Below are 20,706 nucleotides of genomic sequence, written 5' to 3'. Positions count from 1 at the left end.
GTAAACTACTGTGTTCCTATATTAAGGGTTGTACGGTAGAACCTGCACTACAGGTTCACCTGGGCCCCTGCATGCTAGCTCCGCCCAGGAGCCGGGTTATAAATATGCGTGGCCTTCAGCTAGCAGCCATTTCGTCAGCTGCTGTAGGAGGCCACACTTGAATGAAAAATGAAATGAAAATCGCTTATTGTCACAAGTAGGCTTCAAATGAAGTTACTGTGAAAAGCCCCTAGTCGCCACATTCCGACGCCTGTTTGGGGAGGCTGTTACTTCAGATACTAATAAAGCCTCAGTTTGAATTCAACTTCGTCTCCAGCCAAATTGATCGTCCCTCAATTTATTAGTATCTGATTCAGAAGATGGACCTCCGGATTAAACCAGATCGACTGCAGCTGGGTCCATACGCAAGCGACGCCAGAAAGGACTTTCAGTACTGACTAGCTTATTTTGATGCGTATATCAACGCGGTGCCGACCCCTGTTCCAGAGGCTCAGAAGATTCAAATCTTGTACTCCAGACTCAAGTCTAAAATCTTCCCGCTGATCCAGGATGCGTCCAATTACGCTGATGCTATGACTCGACTCAAAGAGAGTTATGAGCAGAAGACGAACATGCTCTTCGCCAGACATGCGCTCGCAACGCGTACTCAACTACCTTGTGAGTCAATCAAGGACTTCTGGAGGGCCCTGATCCCACTACTTCGGGACTGTGACTGCCAGGACGTTACAGCTCAGGAGCACTCAGATCTCCTTATGAGGGACGCTTTTGTAACTGGGATTGGGTCCGAAGTTATCAGGCAGCGGCTCCTAGAAGGGGCCACGCGCGTCCTCGCAGAGACTAAAACACTAGCGTTTTCCATGACGGTCGCCCTGCGCAATGTACAGTTCTATGCCCCCAACCGCGCGGCCCACTCCTCCTATGTTTCATGGGCCCCACGGGCAGCTGCCCCAGCGGGGGCGCTACCCACCCAGTACGCCTGCGATACGTGCCAGCCGGTGATCTCTGGGGGGCCCCGATGTTATTTTTGCGGCCAACAAAGACACCCCCGCCAACGCTGCCCGGCCCGCGCTGCCCTTTGTAAGGCCTGCGGGAAGAAGGGCCACTACGCAGCGGTGTGCCAGGCCCGCTCAGCGGCAGCGGTCGCCCCCACCCTCCCTGGTCACGGGCAATGGGTGCCGCTATCCTCCCCTCCTCCCCAGGCAATGTGCGAGCAATGAGCGCTGCTATCTTCTCCCCCGCACCAGGCCCGCTCAGCGGCAGCGGTCGCCCTCGGTCACGGACAATGGGCGCCGCTATCTTCCCCTCCTCCCCAGGCCATGTGTAAGCAATGGGCACCGCCATCTTCTCCCCCGCACATCACGTGCGTTTCATGGGCGCCCCCATCTTGCTCCACCCCCGCAATGTGCGTTCCATGGGGGCCGCCATTATGTGACCCCCAGGACCGCTGCCATCTTGTCCACCCCACAGCACACAGAGACCAATGGCGTTTCAGGACCCCGACGCAGTGGCCGCCTCACTACCCGACGATCAACCACGACTCGCATCCATGGTAATCGACCAGTCCAGACCACACACTCTGACCAACGCATCCACCAGCGTGAAAGTCAAAGGCCATGTGACCTTCTGCCTACTGGACTCCGGGAGCACCGAGAGCTTTGTACATCCAAATACGGTAAGGCGCTGCTCCCTTAAGGTACACTCTACCAATCAAAGTATCTCCCTGGCCTCCGGATCCCATCGCGTAGCGATCCAGGGGTACTACATGGTCACGCTCACAGTCCAAGGCGTAGAGTTCCACGGTTTTCGCCTCTATGTCCGCCCTAACCTATGCGCTGCACTTATCCTTGGCTTGGATTTTCAGTGCAACCTCCAGAGCCTGATCCTTAAATTCGGCGGACCCTTTCCACCCCTCACTGTGTGCGGCCTCGCGACCCTAAAGGTCGATCCTCCTTCCCTCTTTGCCAATCTAACTCCAGATTGCAAACCCGTCGCCACCAGGAGCAGATGGCACAGCACCCAGGATAAGGCCTTCATCAGGTCCGAGGTCCAGCGGTTGCTTCAGGAGGGAGTCATCGAGGCCAGCAACAGCCCCTGGAGAGCTCAATTGGTAGTGGTTAAGTCTGGGGAGAAAAATCGAATGGTCGTGGACTACAGCCAGACCATCAACAGGTACATGCAGCTCGACGCGTACCCCCTCCCACGCATATCTGACATGGTTAACCAGATTGCACAGTACCGGGTCTTCTCAATGGTGGACCTGAAATCCGCTTACCACCAGCTCCCCATCCGTAAATCGGACCGGCCATACACCGCCTTCGAGGCAGACGGCCGGCTATATCACTTCCTTAGGGTCCCCTTCGGCATCACCAATGGGGTTTTGGTCTTCCAAAGGGAGATGGACCGAATGGTCGACCGGTATGGCTTGCGGGCCACGTTTCCGTACCTAGACAATGTGACTACCTGCGGCCATGATCAGCAGGACCACGACGCCAGCCTTGCTAAATTAAGGGGCAGCACGGTAGCATGGTGATTAGCACAATTGCTTCACAGCTCCAGGGTCTCAGGTTCGATTCCCGGTTTGGGTCACTGTCTGTGTGGAGTCTGCACGTTCTTCCCGTGTGTGCGTGGGTTTCCTCCGGGTGCTCCGGTTTCCTCCCACAGTCCAAAGATGTGCAGGTTAGGTGGATTGGCCATGATAAATTGCCCTTAGTGTTGGGTGGGGTTACTGGGTTATGGGGATAGGGTGGAGGTGTTGACCTTGGGTAGGGTGCTCTTTCCAAGAGCCGGTGCAGACTCGATGGGCTGAATGGCCTCCTTCTGCACTGTAAATTCTATGAAATTTCTCCGCACCGCCACTCTCCTCAACCTCACGTGCAACAAGGAGAAGTGTGTGTTCCGTACAAACCGCTTAGCCATCCTCGGCTACGTGGTCCAGAATGGAGTTCTGGGGCCCGATCCCGACCGCATGCGCCCCCTCATGGAGCTTCCCCTCCCCCTCTGCCCCAAGGCCCTCAAACGCTGCCTGGGGTTCTTCTCGTATTACGCTCAGTGGGTCCCAAACTATGCAGACAAGGCCCGCCCACTCCCATAGTCCACTCATTTCCCCCTGATGGCAGAGGCCCAACAGGCCTTCGCCCGGATCAGAGCTGATATTGCCAAGGCCACAATGCACGCTGTAGACGAAACACTTCCTTTCCAAGTAGAAAGCGACGCATCGGACGTCGCCCTTGCCGCCACCCTCAACCACACAGGCAGGCCCGTGGCATTCTTTTCCCGCACCCTCCATGCCTCCGAAATTCGGCACTCATCCATCGAAAAGGAGGCCCAGGCTATCGTTGAGGCTGTGCGACATTGGAGGCATTACCTGGCCGCAGGAGATTCACTCTCCTCACTGACCAACGGTCGGTAGCCTTCATGTTCAAAAACACGCACCGGGGCAAAATCAAAAATGACAAAATCTTGCGGTGGAGAATCGAGCTCTCCAACTACAACTACGAGATTAAGTATCGCCCTGGCAAACTCAACGAGCCGCCAGACGCCCTATCCCCAGGTACATGTGCCAGCGCACAGGTAGACCGACTCCGGGCCCTGCACGACAGCCTTTGTCACCCAGGGGTCACTCGGTTGTACCACTTCATTAAGGCACAAAATTTGCCCTACTCCGTCGAAGAAGTAAGGACGATCACCAAGGACTGCCAGGTCTGTGCGGAGTGCAAACCGCACTTCTACCGGCCGGACCGCATGCACCTAGTGAAGGCCTCCCGCCCCTTTGAACGCCTCAGCATGGATTTCAAAGGCTCCCCTCCCCTCCTCCTCAGTGTGACCGGTGAATACTCCCGTTTTCCCTTCGCCATCCCATGCCCCGACGTGATGTCTGCCACCGTCATTAAAGCCCTTAATTCTATCTTCACTCTGTTTGGCTTCCCCGCCTACATCCACAGTGACAGGGGATCCTCATTCATGAGCGATGAGCTACGCCAGTTCCTGCTCAGCAGGGGTATCGCCTCCAGCAGAACGACGAGCTACAACCCCCGGGGAAACGGACAGGTGAGAATGAGAGACAGGTAGAAAGGGAGAATGGGACGGTATGGAGGGCCGTCTAGCTGGCCCCTCCGGTCAGAAATCTCCCGGCCTCCCGCTGGCAAGAGGTCACATTCCATTCCATTCGCCCATTACTTTGCACTGCTACTAACAGTACACCGCATGAACGCCTTTTTGCCTTCCCCAGGAAGTCCACATCCGGGGTATCACTCCCAACTTGATTCACAGCTCCGGGAACCATGCTTCTCCGTAAACATGTGTGGCTCCACAAGGCGGACCCGTTGGTGGAAAGGGTGCACCTGCTCTACGCAAACCCGCAGTATGCCTCCGTGGCGTTCCCCGACGGCTGCCAGGATACGGTCTCCCTCAGGGACCTGGCACCAGCAGGTTCCGCCCCCACACCACCCCCGTCACCACCGGCGCCACCCTCTCCTCCCCCGCCGCCCCCATCACCCCCCCCAGGACCGTCCGTCCTCCCCCTGCCCACCCCCGTTGATGAAGAGGATTTCGGCACCCTCCCGGAGTCAGCTTCGACCACGACAGCATTAACATCGCCGGCTCCACTTCATCGATCCCAGAGGACGATCAAGGCGCCGGACCGGCTGAACCTCTGACCGGCCCACCGGATGACCAGAGACATTTTGTTTTCACTGTTCTGTAAATATTAAAGATTGCGAATTGTATATAGTTATCCACCACCCCCGCCGGACTCAATTTTAACAGGGGGTGAATGTGGTAAACCACTGTGTTCCTATATTAAGGGTTGTACGGTAGAACCTGCACTACAGGTTCACCTGGGCCCCTGCATGCTAGCTCCGCCCAGGAGCCGGGTTATAAATATGCGTGGCCTTCAGCTAGCAGCCATTTCGTCAGCCACACTTCAGATACTAATAAAGCCTCAGTTTAAATTCAACTTCGTCTCCAGCCAAATTGATCGTGCCTCAGACTTGAAACGCATGCAGCCATAAAAAAAAGACTGTGATCTGAATTACCTTGGCACTCTTATTCATGACAAGTATTTCTATTTGTATTCAATCAGAATTACAAGGGGCTGTTGCTGCAGTATTGCTGGGTGAGGGCATTGTCAGGTGCAGACCAAATTATTTGAAAAGCTAGAAATGAGCTTACAGCAATGCTCTACAGTGACTCTGCTGTGCTAGTGATGGAAGACTATTTTCACACCATCATATTGCTATTAGGTGCGTGTGTGTATGTTTCTTTGTACATATATACTGTATGTCTGTATGTACTACTTCATCAACTTCAGACATCTCTTCCTCCTACAATGTGTTGACTTTTAAAGGTCAAACCTGCTGTTATCTAATTATTACATTTTGATTTTTTACCACTTCCTCCCCTCTATTATTCAACCTGTCTGGGGTTCTGTGCTAGGACCCTTCATCCTTGCTTGGATTTCTAACCAACACAAAAAAATTTGGCTATTTAAAAAAATATAAGCAGAGTTCGGACACAATGGCACACTACAACATCAATCATGTCAACATTTTTTTTTCATGTTCCCAGATGATTGGTCTTTTAGCATCTTTTCCAAATGTTGGATCTCCACAGAATGGATCATTGTACACATTGAAATGAGAGTTTACTTTTGAGTGACTTTCTAATGAGAGAGAATGCTTTTTGAAAACTAGGTAGCTTTGGCTGCCCTGATGCTCAAGTGGGCAAAGGCACCAAACTGAAAGATGGTTAGCGATGTACATTTTTCCCATTCCTTTCTCCATAGTCACACGATCAAGCAGTCCCAGGCATTATAAAGTATTGTGTGCTTGCAGTTAACTAATAGGGGAAACTGCACCTCGGTTGACCAATGTTCTACTTTAATTGGAGTTTCAGAAGAAGTCTCTTCCTGAACGAATGTAACATTATTAAATATTTCTCTATCCCAAGTCAGCTGTCCTTGTAGATTCTTAATAAAATGACTAAATTACTAAATAAGTGTAAATTTTGTGCTTTGGAAAAATATTCTATTGGAGAAGATTTGACACCTTTACAATCGCTAAAAAATGGCTTTCTTCCCATTAGTTTTGACTGCATTCATCTTTAGTACAAAACATCTACAAGATGTTCTGCAGCAACTAGCCAAGGCTCCTTCACCAGCACCTTCCAAACCCACAACCTCTACCACCTAGAAGGACAAGGGCGGCAATTACATGGGAACACCACCGCCTGGACGTTCCCCTCCCAGACACTCACCATCCTGACTTGGAAATATATTGTTGTTCCTTCACTGTCGCTGGGTCAAAATCCTGGAAAATTCCTTCCTAACAGCACTGTGGGTGTACCTACACCAAATGGACTGCTGTGGTTCAAAAAGGCAGTTCACCACCACCTTCTCAGGGCAATGAGAGATGGGTAATAAACACGGGGTTAGCCAGCAATGCCTGTATCCCATGAAAGAGTAAATGAAAAGAAAATGTTGTCAACTTTTGCTTAGAAATGGAACTTGAGGATTGAAGGCATGCTGAAAGTTTAATAAAATTCTGACAATAATGGAATTTCTCATTTTTATGGGAAGTTGTACAGTGAGTTTAATATAAATGTAACAAGTTAAAGGCTGTTCAGGGTGAAGAATTTTACTAATTTTTGGCAATTATATGTGAAATGATTTAGATAGTCACCTTGTCACTTATTTAAAACAAATACAGAGCAAGCATAAGTCACTGAATATAAACAGTGGCAATAAGCCTAATGTTATTGTGTAAATCTACAAAATCCATACAGTTCAGAAGGAGGCCATTTGACCCATCGAGTCTGCACCAACCCTCTGAAAGAGCACATCACATAGGCCCACTCCCCCACCCTATCCCCGTTCCCCACCTAACCTGATCATGGCCAATTTATCTAACATGCGCATCTTTGGACTGTGGGAGGAAATCGGAACACCGAAGGAAACCCACGCAGACATGGGGCGAGCGCGTAAACTCCATACAGACGGTCACCCAAGGCTGGAATCGAGCACAGGTCCCTGGCACTGTGAGGCAGCAGTGCTAACCACTGTGCCACCGTGCTGCCATGGCTATACATTCAATTATATACCAATGAATATATTTATTCATCTGATTTTAGCGATACCTGTTTACAGTGTCTGTCTAGATAACAAAAATACATAAATGTGCGTTTGTACATAAATCTTGACTGTTCCCTGAGTTACATATTGTTCATTCCAAAAATGCCCTTGATAAATGCGATGCGACCACCTGTGCATCATTAATGTTCTAACTGGGTTGGTAGGAGGATGTTGCATTAGTTGCGCTAAGAATTCATGTACATACTTATTATCTGTCTGTCTATCTCCCTAGCCAGTCTAATTTTGATCGGATTCACTGTTGTATCCGACTGCATGGTCTGAAACCCCAGAGACAAGGGTACGATGGGGGAGGAGTTGCATTAGACAGAGTGTACTTGACATCTTCGTGAATGACTTCGGACAGCTAGATTAAGGACAGAGGAAGAAGCTTATTTCATGGCTGATTTGCTTTAATACCTCAGCGACAGCAGGGAAGCTAAAATGAACTTGCCCTTGAGAAAGCGGATGCAGGTCCTTTTTAAGTCACGACCAGGCTCCAGTGAATGCATCAGTGCTGCTGCTGTTTGCTGGGAAATAAGCACACATGCACAAAAGGGAGGGGGAGGAGAGAGCGTTGCTGAGATTGGGTTCATTCTCTCCAGAGTTGATGAAATGTTACATTTTAAACAACGTACTTCATGTACTTTAGATGTACGAGTGCTCTGGAAGTGTTTATGGTGCTGCCCAGCTTCTCAAACAATCAAAATGAATTCTTGCTCAAATGTGTTTCCCTTTATGTCATTCACATTTGCTGCTTGCATTTCCATTTTGTGACTATTTCTGGGCCCTACGATTATTTAAAGAAACATCCATAGCTCTCTCTTTTGGCTCCTCGGTTGCCGAATATCAGAGTCAAAGGTCAAACAATTCTGTACCTCCCAATTTTATTCATGTTTCACCCACTATCATATTTTATTGAGAAAACAACTCTGCCGGCCTGTGATACTTTGATTAAGCTCCTTGTATAGCCCTTGACCTGTGAACCCAAATGAATGTCCGACAGCACAAAGCATTCACTATCCCAGCTCACAATTAAATAGAGAAAGGGAGAATGATTGGGAGGAAAACTACAAAGATAAATAGAAAGGAGATTGATAGGTGGTGGAAATGACAGAGACACAGAGAAGCAGGAAAAGAGACCAAGAGATTGGCAATGACAGGAGTAAATTAATATGAATAGGCAGATAAAAGCAAAAGGACAGAGAGGCTTTGTTTCCAAAAGAAACAACGGGATTGATAATCATGTAAGTCGATTAGATAGGTTACATTCATACATGTGCTGTATACCTATGTAAATGGCAATGAATACAAAGAAATACATTGAATAGAAAGGATTCATGTACATAGTCTATATACAAACATATTTTGGTGAAAAGATAAACAGAAAATTGGATCAGTATATTCATATATAGAAAAACAATATATAACTAGTGGAATAATGGGTAGTTGGACAGATATATAGATGGAAAATAGACAGATAGATAGAAAAGTAAGAGATTTACAGCATGACATCAATGTATAGATAACTACTGCATGTACACCAGCCACAGGCAGACCAAGTGATTGAATAAAGGAACATCTCCAATGAGCCTATAATCGAATTTTAAGGAACACATTGATGAATACAGTAAAAGAGCATTTGGGATAATAAATATAACAAAAGAGGATATCAATTGTTGTGCTGTAAGCCATAAATAAATGTATAGTTGCAGAACAGCATGAGATTTAAGAAATTCGTTCTGCATCACGCAAGTTTAAAATTGCCATTTTGTCATTCTGCAGAACAGCCGCTGTCTTCTTTACCCTTTGATAACAAGAGTTGAATTTCTGCACCATGTCAAAATTATGGTGTATGCTGCATACAGAATACATATAAATGCAAATAATTCAGAAATTATCTCTCTTCCCTACGGTGGCCACAGACTCACCCGCCTGGTGTGTCCTCTGCCCTGAGAGGGGTAGAGAACCAGGAAGGGTTCCAAAGGCCATGGTGCAGGTATCCTTTGGTTGAGATGAGCTCTGTTAATCCTCTGCTTCCTCGACAGTGGAGGGTGGAGCCTAAAATGCCCAAGCCACTACTGATATCAAAATCCAAGCAAATGACAATTTTGCATGGATCCCCTGACGCAGGGTGTAAACTTTGGTATTGCTGCCAGCGAGGGAGCATGGTGTTGAAATTGGTGCCAGGCACAAAATAGATTTCTTCTATTTCGCATGATTCTCTGCCCGATTGCAATTCTCGCTTCCTGTGACTCGAAAGGGAGAATCCAGCCCATAGTGTGTGTCATGATATGCGGGGGGACACAACTGATAGAGCATAGAACATAGAACATACAGTGCAAAAGGAGGCCATTCGGCCCATCGAGTCTGCACCGACCCACTTAAGCCCTCACTTCCACCCTATCCCCGTAACCCAATAACCCTTCCTAACCGTTTTGGACACTAAGCAATTGTTCATGGCCAATCCACCTAACCTGCACGTCTTTGGCCTGTAGGAGGAAACCGGAGCACCCGGAGGAAACACACGCAGACATGGGGAGAAAGTGCCGACTACACACAGACAGTGACCCAACAGGGAATTGAACCTGGGACCTTGGCACTGTGAAGCCACAGTTCTATCCACTTGTGCTACCGTGCTGCCCTAATGATGCCCTTATGCTGACACATAATGATATACAGACATGCAGCTAATGGACACAGAGAACAGGACATGACCAATAAGCAGGCAGGACACTCAAGGGTCGGATCTGACTATAAAAGACACGAGGCACTCATACTCCGCCTCCTTCCACTGATGAACATCTAGAGAGTCAGTTAAGGGTGTGTTACAATCTCACACCTCCACCACGTGGCTAAGAGCTAGTCTGGTTCAGTCAGACAGAGTAACCACACTTAAATTAGCAGAGAACTGTGATAATTGTGCTATTAGTTCAATAAACCTGATTGAACTAACTTCAAGGTCTGGAGTATAGAACATAGAGCATAGAAAAATATAGCACAGAACAGGCCCTTCGGCCCAGAATGTTGTGCCGAACTTTTGTCCTAGATTAAGAACAAATTAATCTACACTCTATCATTCCACCGTAATCCATGTACCTATCCAACAGCCGCTTGAAGGTCCCTAATGTTTCTGACTCAACTACTTCCACAGGCAGAGCATTCCATGCCCCCACTACTCTCTGGGTAAAGAACTTACCTCTGACATCCCCCCTATATCTTCCACCATTCACCTTAAATTTGTGTCCCCTCGTAATGGTTTGTTCCATCCAGGGAAAAAGTCTCTGACTGTCTACTCTATCTATTCCCCTGATCATCTTGTAAACCTCTATCAAGTCGCCCCTCATCCTTCTCCGTTCTAATCAGAAAATGCCTAGCACCCTCAACCTTTCTTCGTAAGACCTACTCTCCATTCCAGGCAACATCCTGGTAAATCTCCTTTGCACCTTTTCCAAAGCTTCCACATCCTTCCTAAAATGAGGCGACCAGAACTGCACACAGTACTCCAAATGTGGCCTTACCAAGGTTTTGTACAGCTGCACCATCACCTCTTAAATTCAATCCCTCTGCTAATGAACGCTAGCACAGCTCTATCCACTTGAGTGGCAACATTCAAAGATCTATGAACATAGACCCCAAGATCTCTCTGCTCCTCCACATTGCCAAGAACTCTACCGTTAACCTGTATTCCGCATTCATATTTGTCCTTCCAAAATGGACAACCTCACACTTTTCAGGGTTAAACTCCATCTGCCACTTCTCAGCCCAGCTCTGCATCCTATCTATGTCTCTTTGCAGCCGACAACAGCCCTCCTCACTATCCACAACTCCACCAATCTTTGTATCATCTGCAAATTTACTGGCACACCCTTCAACTCCCTCATCCAAGTCATTAATGAATATCACAAACAGCAGGGGACCCAGAACTGATCCCTGCAGTACGCCACTGGTAACTGGGCTCCAGGCTGAATATTTGCCATCCACCACCACTCTCTGACTTCTATCGGTTAGCCAGGTCGTTATCCAACTGGCCAAATTTCCCACTATCCCATGCCTCCTTACTTTCTGTATAAGCCTACCATGGGGAAGCTTATCAAATGCCTTACTAAAATCCATGTACACTACATCCACTGCTTTACCTTCATCCACATGTTTGGTCACCTCCTCAAAGAATTCAATAAGACTTGTGTGGCAAGACCTACCCCTTACAAATTCGTGCTGACTATCCTTAATAAAGCAGTGTCTTTCCAGATGCTCAGAAATCCTATCCCTCAGTACCCTTTCCATTACTTTGCCTACCATCGAAGTAAGACTAACTGGCCTGTAATTCCCAGGGTTATCCCTATTCCCTTTTTTGAACAGGGGCACGACATTCGCCACTCTCCAATTCCCTGGTACCACCCCTGTTGACAGTGAGGACGAAAAGATCATTGCCAACGGCTCTGCAATTTCATCTCTTGCTTCCCATAGAATCCTTGGATATATCCCGTCAGGCACGGGGGATTGGATATATCCCGTCAGGCCCGGGGGACTTGTCTATCCTGAAATGAAAATGAAAATGAAAATCACTTATTGTCACAAGTAGGCTTCAAATGAAGTTACTGTGAAAAGCCCATTGTCGCCACATTCCGGCGCCTGTTCAGGGAGGCTGTTACGGGAATCCTCAAGCTTATCAAAATGCCCAGCACATCTTCCTTCCTAACAAGTATCTCCTCGAGCTTACCAGTCTGCTTCACACTGTCCTCTCCAACAGTATGGCCCCTTTCATTCATAAATACTGAAGAAAAGTACTTGTTCAAGACCTCTCCTATCTCTTCAGACTCAATACACAATCTCCCGCTACTGTCCTTGATCGGATCCACCCTTGCTCTAGTCATTCTCATATTTCTCACATATGTGTAAAAGGTCTTGGTTTTTTTTTGATTCTACCCGCCAAAGATTTTTCATGCCCACTCTTAGCTCTCCTAATCCCTTTCTTCAGTTCCCTCCTGGCTATCTTGTATCCCTCCAGCGCCCTGTCTGAACCTTGTTTCCTCAGCCTTACGTAAGTATCCTTCTTCCTCTTAACAAGACATTCAACCTCTCTTGTCAACCATGGTTACCTCACTCGACCATCTCTTCCCTGCCTGACAGGGACATACATATCAAGGACACGTAGTATCTGTTCCTTGAACAAGTTCCACATTTCAATTGTGTCCTTCCCTGACAGCCTATGATCCCAACTTATGCACTTCAGTTCTTGTCTGACAGCATCGTATTTATCCTTCCCCCAATTGTAAACCTTGCCCTGTTGCACGCACCTATCCCTCTCCATTACTAAAGTGAAAGTCACAGAATTGTGGTCACTATCTCCAAAATGCTCCCCCACGAACAGATCTATCACTTGCCCTGGTTCATTATCAAGTACCAAATCCAATATGGCCTCCCCTCTGGTCGGACAATCTACATACTGTGTTAGAAAAGGGGCTGTTTAGCACAGGGCTAAATCGCTGGCTTTGAAAGCAGACCAAGGCAGGCCAGCAGCACGGTTCAATTCCCGTAACAGCCTCCCTGAACAGGCGCCGGAATGTGGCGACTAGGGGCTTTTCACAGTAACTTCATTTGAAGCCTACTTGTGACAATAAGCGATTTTCATTTCATTTCAAAAGCTTCCTGGACACACTGCACAAACACCACTCCATCCAAACTATTTGATCTAAAGAGTTTCCACTCAATATTTGGGAAGTTGAAGTCACCCATGATTACTACCCTGTGACTTCTGCACCTTTCCAAAATCTTTTCCCAATCTGTTCCTCCACATCTCTGCTGCTATTGGGGGGGCCTATAGAAAACTCCCAACAAGGTGACTGCTCCTTTCCTATTTCTGACTTCAACCCATACTACCTCAGTAGGCAGATCCTTCTCGAACTGCCTTTCTGCAGCTGTTATACTATCTCTAATTAACAATGCAACCCCCCCCCCTCCCCACCTCTTTTACCACCCTCCCTAATCTTATTGAAACATCTATAACCAGGAACCACTAACAACCATTTCTGCCCCTCTTCTATCCAAGTTTCCGTGATGGCCACCACATCGTTGTCTCAAGTACCGATCCATGTCTTAAGTTCACCCACCTTATTCCTGATGCTTCTTGCGTTGAAGTATACACACTTCAACCCATCTCCGTGCCTGCAAGTACTCTCCTTTGTCAGTGTTACCTTCCCCACTGCCTCATTACACACTTTGACGTCCTGAACATCGGCTACCTTAGTTGCTGGACTACAAATCCGGTTCCCATTCCCCTGCCAAATTAGTTTAAACCCTCCCGAGGAGTACCAGAAAAACCTCCCTCCCAGGATATTGGTGCCCATCTGGTTCAGATGCAACCCGTCCTGCTTGTACAGGTCCCACCTTCCCCAGAATGCGCTCCAATTATCCAAATACCTGAAACCCTCCCTCCTACACCATTCCTGCAGCCACGTGTTCAACTGCACTCTCTCCCTATTCCTAGCCTCGCTATCACGTGGCACCGGCAACAAACCAGAGATGACAACTCTGTCTGTCCTGGCTTTTAACTTCCAGCCTAACTCCCTAAACTTGTTTATTACATCCGCACCCCTTTTCCTACCTACGTCATTGGTACCAATGTGCACCATGACTTCTGGCTGCTCACCCTCCCCATTAAGGATCCTGAAGACACGATCCGAGACATCCCTGGCCCTGGCACCCGGGAGGCAACATACCTTCCGGGATTCTCGCTCGCGATCACAGAATCTCCTATCTATTCCCCTAACCATTGAGTCTCCTATCACTATTGCTTTTCTATTCTCCCTCTTCCCTTCTGAGCCCCAGAGCCAGACTCAGTGCCAGAGACCTGGCCGCTAGGGCCTTCCCCCGGTAGGTCATCCCCCCAACAGCATCTAAAATGGTATACTTGTTTTGAAGGGGAACGGCCACGAGGGATCCCTGCACTGTCTGCCTGTTTGTTTTATTCCCCCTGACTGTAACCCAGATACTCTTGTCCTGTACCTTGGGTGTGGCTACCTCACTGTAACTCTTCTCTATTACCCCCACTGCCACCCGGATGATCCGAGGTTCATCCAGCTCCAGCTCTAGTTCCCTAACCCGGTCTCTGAGGAGCTGGAGTTGGGTGCACTTCCTGCAGGTATAGTCAGCGGGGACACCAGTGGTATCCTTCACCACCCACATCCTACAGGAGGAGCATGCAACTGTATTTGGAGTTCACTCTGATCCTCTGAGAGAAAAGCTCTTAAAAATCAAGCATATGACCCTGCCAGTCGCGATTGAAACAGGTACAGTGCATGAGCACACAGAAAATCGGTATTCCCAATACAAATCGACTGAAAATGAGAAACTTGCCTCCCACAAGGCAGAGAGTGTGCAGGCCATCTCCCGGATGCAGCGCCTCAGCATTGAAGACAGCAGCCATCTCACACGCTTTTCCTGGAGCCCCACGCATCTGTGATGTGAACAGGATAACGAAGCGGCCGACACCCACACTGCGCAGGTGCAGACGTCTGCCGACCGCACTGCGCATGTGCGACGACGTACACCGCATCACGATGCCGACGTCATTACGTGCCCGAACTGCGGCAACACCAACTTAAAGGGACACTGCCCTGCAAGAGGCAGGCGATGTTTAAACTGCGGGAAGCCAGGACACTATGCAGCCTTGTGCAGGTCTGCACCACCAGTCAGAGGCCAGCGCTCCCAATTCCGACGACGGCGCATCCAGAATGTGCAACGCGATTACAGGATTCTGATCCTGGCAGCACAACGGATCCAGAGGGCGAGTGCCTGGAGTCCGCCTACCGAGTGGGCGTCATTACTACACATGAACATGCCACACCTAACTCATCTCGCATTCAGTCCATCCTCACTGTGGATTCGGAGGACGAATGTTGTGCGGTGATGCAGGTCAACCGCTGCTCCAACCTCCTCTCACAGGCAGACATGAAATGCATCAAGAAGCCCCCCAAGGTCCTTCCAGCAGCCTGCAAGCTCCTGGACTATAATGGTAATGCCACCCCGGCACTGGGGTCCTGCCATCTACTCGTCTCCAACCGGAGCACCCATGCACGGCTAAGGTTTGAAATTGTGAAGCCGGACAGGGTATCCCTACCTGGCGCGCATGCCTGCAACAAGCTAAACCTGGTGCAGCGGGTTTATTCAACGAGATCCTCCAACGTGGATCTTCAAGCTGGCATTGACGACATCCTTGCTCAGTATCCAGATGTGTTTGACGGGATGGGCACTTTACAAGATCCTACTGCGACCTGATGCCAAGCCAGTGGTCTATGCACCACGCCGGGCCCTGGCTCTGCTGAAGGAGCGGCTGAAGGACCAGCTCAAGGAGCTGCAGCAGCAGGGGATCATTTCCAGGGTAACCGAACCAACTGACTGGGTCAGCTCAATGGTGGTGGGTAAAAAACCCTCTGGAGACCTGCACATCTGCATTGATCCCAAGGATCTCAACCAGAATATAATGCGTGAACACTACCCCATCCCGAAGCAGGAGGAACTCACCAGTGAGATGGCACATGCACGGTTTTTCATGAAGTTGGATGCGTCACATGGATTCTGGCAATTCTGCTGGATGAGTCCAGCAGAAGGCTCTGCACTTTCAACACACCGTTTGGCAGGTACAGCTATAACCGTATACCGTTCGGCTTCGTCTCGGCATCGAAGATATTTAATCGCATCATGGAGCAGATGATGGAGGGCATCAAAGGGGTTTGTGTGTACGTGGACGATGTCATCATATGGTCCACGACCCCTGATGAGCATGTTTCCTGTCTCCAGCAGGTATTCTGTCGTGTCCATGCCAATGGCCTGAAGCTGAACAGGGCCAAATGTTGCTTTGGCATGTCGACACTCAAGTTCCCAGGAGACCAGATCTCTCAGCAGGGTGTGTGCCCCGACACAGACAAGGTCAAGGCCATCGCAGCCATGAAGGTCCCGGAAGACAAGAAGGCGGTGTTGCGCTTCCTGGGCATGGTCAATTTTCTGGGCAAGTTCATCCAAACATGGCCCCACACACCACAGCCCTATGAAACCTAGTGAAGAAGTCCACTGCCTTCGAGTGGAAGACGGCCCATCAGGCAGAGTGGCTGGAACTGAAAGCCAAGCTCACCACTGCACGTGTATTGGCATTTTTCGACCCAGACAGAGAAACGGAAATCTCAACAGATGCGAGCCAGGATGGCATCGGTGAGGTTCTGCTGCAACGCAATGACACCTCATCCTGGGCACCGGTTGCCTACGCATCAAGGGCAATGACGCCCACCGAACAAAGGTATGCATAAATCAAGAAGGAATGCCTGGGCCTTCTCACTGGCATTCTCAAGTTTCACGTCTATGTCTATGGCCTGCCGACATTCACAGTCGAGGCGGATCACAGGCCTCTGGTCCACATTATCCACAAGGACCTTAATGACATGACGCCTCGGTTGCAACGCAGCCTCCACAAACTCAGAAGGTACGACTTTGACCTAGTCTACACGCCTGGCAAGGAGCTCATCATTGCCGATAAACTGTCCTGCTCCATCACCGTGCCTAGTGAACCACTGAATGCCATCCGGCAAATTGAGTCACAGGTTGAGTCTCAGGTGCAGCTGTGTGCTAGCACCCTCCTGGCATCTGATGAGAAGGTGATTCGTATCCGTGAGGAGACAGCCAAAGACCCCCTCTTGCAACGTGTTATGCAACACCTAGCCAATGGCTGACAAAAGGGCAGTGCCCTCAATTTTTCAACGTAGAGGACGACCTGACGGTGGTTGATGGCATCCTCCTCAAACTGGACCGGATTGTAATTCCACACAGTCTCCAGAGCTTGGTGCTCCATCACCTCCATGAGGGTCACCTGGGTGTGGAAAAGTGCAGACGCAGAACCAGGCAGGCTATCTACTGGCCCGGGATCAGCCAGGACATCACAAACATGGTCCTTAACTGTGCGACCTGTCAACGCTTCCAGCCAGCGCAGAGTAAGGAGACACTTCAGCAGCATGAAATCTAAACCTCTCTGTGGTCTAAGGTTGGCATCGACCTCTTTCATGCAAATGGTCGTGATTACGTGTTAATCATTGATTATTTTTCCAATTACCCTGAAGTCGTGAAGCTCTCAGACCTCACATCTCGGACCATCATCAAGGCCTGTAAGGAGACATTCTCCAGGCATGCTATCCCACTCACTGTCATGAGTGATAATGGCCCGTGCTTCAGCAGCCATGAATGGTCTCTGTTTGCCCAGTCGTATCAGTTCAAACACGTCACTTCCAGCCCACACTATCCGCAGTCAAACGGAAAAGTTGAGAAAGGGGTGCACATGGTGAAGCAGCTCATCTGCAAGGTCGCGGATTCTGCGTCTGGCATTCACCTTGCGCTGCGTGCGTACAGGGCGGCCCCACTGTCCACTGGCATGTCGCCAGCTCAAGTCCTGATGAACAGGGACCTGCGACCGACACTTCCAGCCATACACGTGCCCAACATGGATCACCTCAAAACTGGCAAAAACAGGGCTATGATGCCCATGCCACCGATTTTTTCGTGTTATCCCCATCAGACACTGTTTGGATCAAGGTCCCTGATGGAGGCTGGTCAGCTCCAGCTGTCATTTTTCGACAGGCTGCCCCCCGCTCATATGTTGTGCGTCTGGCTGATGGTTCTGTTGTGCGACGAAACAGACGGGCACTGCGCAAAGTTGCCTGCCCGCAACCACATTCTTCTCTGTTTCCTTCTGTTGTTTTGCCACCTCCTGATACCTCGACTCACGAGGCCACCAGTCAGGCTTCAATCACACCCATCAAGGCGCTGTCGTCCCCACCACCACCTCTCCGGCAGTCGACCAGGATCAGACGCAAGTCCCAGAGACAGGACTTATGAACATTTGTTCTGTTTGCTATGTTCTGTGTTCTCGCATTAGTCAGCTGTTTTCACATGTGCATATGTTCACATCCACTGCATGTATATATGATAATATTGGCCTATTCTTGTAAATACATTCACATATGTCATCCAAACATAAAAAATAAGGGGAGATGTCATGATATACGGACACACACACATAATGATATACAGACAAGCAGCTGATGGACACAGAGAACAGGACATGACCAATAAACAGGCAGGACACTCAGGGGTGGGATCTGACTATAAAAGACACGAGGCACTCACATTCCGCCTCTTTCCACTGATGAACATCTAGAGAGTCAGTCAAGGATGTTGTTACAATCTCACACCCCCACCACATGGCTAAGAGCTAATCTGGTTCAGTCAGACGGAGTAACCACACTTAAGTTAGCAGAGAGTCGAACTCACAGAGAAATGTGCTAACTGTGCTGTTAGTTCAATAAACCTGATTGAACTAATTTCAAGGACTGGAGTATCTTTTTTATCTATGCTGTATCCAGTTGCAGCCAGTGTTATACCAGTGTACCTTTAGAAGGAAAGATTGTGGATTTGACATAGTAATATGTCAGGGTAAACAAAGCCCAACCAATTTAGGAAGGGAGCAAGTGGATAGGAGATTCATTCCCCACAGAATGGGTGAATTTACAAAGGGCCGGAGGCACATTTGCAAAATCATAGACATTTACAACACAAGTTGAGACCTTTCAGTCCACTAGGTTTATCCCTGTACAAATCCAAATGTAACTCCGTTCAATCTCCATAGACATATTATTCTAAATATTATCTGCTCTCCCCTTAATAGATTCCATGCTCCGTTTATATTTGTTAAGCGGTGATAATGTGCTTGTTCATATGGCATAAGTAGGATTGTAGTGCTATACTACCCATGCTTGGCCTATGCTTAACTTTCCTTGCACAGGGGCGGCATGGTGGCGCAGTGGTTAGCACTGCTGCCTCACGGCGCTGAGGACCCGGGTTTGATCCCAGCCCCGGGTCACTGTCCGTGGAGTTTGCACACACTCCCCATGTCTGTGTGGGTATCACCCCCACAACCCAAAGATGTGCAGGTTAGGTGGATTGGCCACGCTAAATTGCCCCTTACTTTATTAAAAAAAAGACATAAAAACTTTCCTCGTACAATTGACATAGAGCTTATGTCATTACTTTTGCTTACTAAAGTTTGGCGGTTAGAAAACTTAGATTTACATTTTTCTGCACAGGTTTACAGCTGATATACTTTTTGGAGACATTGCCAACTCTGACAATCATTCCCTATGCCCTCAGCAAGAAAACATTATCCCATTTATTTTCAAACTAACTTTCAGGATTTCCTTGGCAACATATATCTCTCCAGAGATTCTGTGACATAGTTATATCACTTTTAAGGCACTAACACTTACACATGAGCAAGATCCACGAGTATCTGAATTGCTCTCTAACCTCTGATTTGATGCGAGGACATCTTGTCAGGACTCTGTCCCTGCTTTTGACCTAAATTCTTAATGCTCGTGATGTATCCTGTTCAAGCTATGGCATATAAGCTTCATGAACGAACACCAGATGTATTTCATTACCCCGTCTCTCCCCTCCCATTAAAGGGATATTGTCACTCTCACCAAGGGTTCAGGGAACCAGTCTCAATTTTCGGCACATCTGCTCTGAAAACCCTGCTTTCATTTTAGCCATAAAACCATTTACGTACTGTGAACTAAAACATTGCTATCTTTGTTTCATTTGAATTTTAAAAAATTCGTACCCAGATATGATCAGCGACACAGTGACAGGGTTGCTTCATTGCGTGTCTGTAAGCATGGTAACACATCATGGCAGTTATTTACCAGGATGGCTGTGTCTCTCTGAAATGAATCACATTGCTGCAATGTGAAGACGCGTAAGGTCATCCTGTGGATGTGAGAAAGATAAATCAGAATATTTTCTGAATAGTGAGAGACTGAATAGTGTGGATGTGATCTATGATTAGATAGATAAAGATGGAACCAAGTCAATGCAGGCAACCAGCTGGACAATCGTGGATCTATGAGACAATATGACTGTGACGGAGGTAGATAGCCATCCTCATCCTTCTCGAACTATCTGCAACTTTGCTATGTTTGACAACATCATCCTCCTCAACACCTCTCCACGATTGTCCAGCTGGTTGCCAGCACTCACCTGGTTCCATCTTTATCTATCTAATCATAGATCACATCCACATCGTAACCTCTGCTGTTTCCCAAGAATCTATTCTTTGCCCTCTCCTATTGCTCACCCACATGCTGCCCCTCAGCAACATCATCCAAAAGCAAAGCACAGTTTGGGCATATACACTGGTGAGACACTCTCTATGTCATTACCACCTCTTTTAAAAAAAAGATTTTAAAGATAAATTTAGAGTACCCAATTCTTTTTTTTTCCAATTAAGCGGCAATTTAGTGTGGTCAATTCACCTACCATGAACATCTCTTGGGTTGTGGGGGTGAGACCCACACAGACACGGGGAGAATGTGCAAACTCCACACAGACGGTGACCTGGGGCCGGGATCAAACCCGGGTCCGCAGCTTTGTGAGACAGCAGTGCTAATCACTGTGCCACTGTGCTGCCAGTCACTACCACCTTTCTTGACAACTCCATTGTCACTAAATTATCAGACTGCTAGTTTGATATAGATGAGAAG

The sequence above is a fragment of the Scyliorhinus torazame genome, chromosome 7, assembly GCF_047496885.1.
Source record: "Scyliorhinus torazame isolate Kashiwa2021f chromosome 7, sScyTor2.1, whole genome shotgun sequence".
Classification (NCBI taxonomy): domain Eukaryota; kingdom Metazoa; phylum Chordata; class Chondrichthyes; order Carcharhiniformes; family Scyliorhinidae; genus Scyliorhinus; species Scyliorhinus torazame.
Note: the sequence above shows the minus strand (reverse complement) of the source record.